The 1,336-nt window shown below is 45.1% G+C and overlaps 1 non-coding gene across 1 annotated transcript; it reads right to left on the bottom strand.

Annotated features, from left to right (window-relative positions):
* Positions 1-324: 324 nt before the first annotated feature.
* Positions 325-467, bottom strand: LOC112427116 (U4 spliceosomal RNA). The gene has a single exon (XR_003018592.1). It is a non-coding gene; the product is annotated as a U4 spliceosomal RNA (small nuclear RNA).
* Between the last annotated feature and the right edge of the window lie 869 nt (positions 468-1,336).

The following is a 1,336-nucleotide window of genomic DNA, read 5'->3' as shown; positions in this document are numbered from 1 at the left end:
ATACAAAAATTAGTCAGGTGTGGTGGTGCACGCCTATAATCCCAGTTACTTGGGAGGCTGAGGCAGGAGAATTGATTGAACCTAGGAAGTGGAGGTTGCAGTGAGCTGAGATCACACCACTGTACTCCAGGCTGGGCAACAAGAGCGAAACTCTGTAAAAAAAAAAAAAAAAAAAGCTCCAGAAAAACTACTTTTCTGGAATACAAATCAGAATAATGGCTGCTTGGGGATTAGGGGACTAGGGAAGTTGAGTAGACGGTAAAGGGATTGGGGGGAATTTTCTACAATGGTGGCAATGTTTTCTGCCTTGATTGGGGTGTTGGCTACAGACAGATACTTGTAAAAAACCATTGAACTACATACTTAAGATCTGTGTGTTTTACTAAACTATTCCTCAATTTTTCAATTAGCAATAATTGCGCCTTGGATAAACCTCATCAGCTACAATACTGCCACTGTGCAAAGCTATTCCTCAATTTTTAAAAACATATCTGTATGGGGTGGATACCCAGACCAGGGTGAGGCTGAGGTGCAGACAGGCCTACCTGAGGAGCTGGGCAGCCCTCTGAGACTCCAAGACTCGGTGGGCTCTGGGCAGGCAAAGCCTCCCTCTCGCAAAAGGTCTGGGAACCCTTTTCAGGGGGCTCAGAGTCTAGCCATATCTCTCAGTTTTCTGACGTCCTAGACACACCTTGAGAAAGAACTTTGACTGGGCTCTCAATCTGGTAGGTGATCTACAATATGGGGCTTATATCCAGGACCAAGAACCCAGGGCTTATACCCAAAGCCTAAAATGCGGGGATTATACCCAGAGACTAGGACCTGGGGCTTATACCCAGAGCCTAGGACCCCAGGCTTATATCCAGGGCCTAGGACCCAAGGCTTATCACCAGAGCCTAGGACGCGGGGCTTATACCCACAGCCTAGGACACATGGCTTATACCCAGGGCCTAGGACCCAGGGCTGATACCCAGAGTCTAGGACACAAGACATATCCATAGCCTAGGACCCAAGTCTTATACCCAGCGCCTAGGATGCAGGGCTCATATTCAGAGCGTAGGACACAGAGCCTATATTCAGAACACACTAACCTGGAAATGGATGCTCTGAAACACAACTAGGAGAAAACATGGAAATGCCAGTTGTGATTGTCTCTTGTCCCCGTGCAATAGGATTCCAAGTGCTTTTCTTTTCTCTTTTCTTGTTGGTTCCTTATACATTTAAAATAAATGAAAATGATTAACCTCAAATATATTTATGGACATGTGATTCCATATAGAAGAGTGATTGTTAAATATTTTTTCTCAGGATAGCTTTATACTCTGAAAATTTCCTG

The sequence above is a fragment of the Macaca nemestrina genome, chromosome 6, assembly GCF_043159975.1.
Source record: "Macaca nemestrina isolate mMacNem1 chromosome 6, mMacNem.hap1, whole genome shotgun sequence".
Classification (NCBI taxonomy): Eukaryota; Metazoa; Chordata; class Mammalia; order Primates; family Cercopithecidae; genus Macaca; species Macaca nemestrina.
This window is presented reverse-complemented; position numbering and strand designations above follow the sequence as displayed.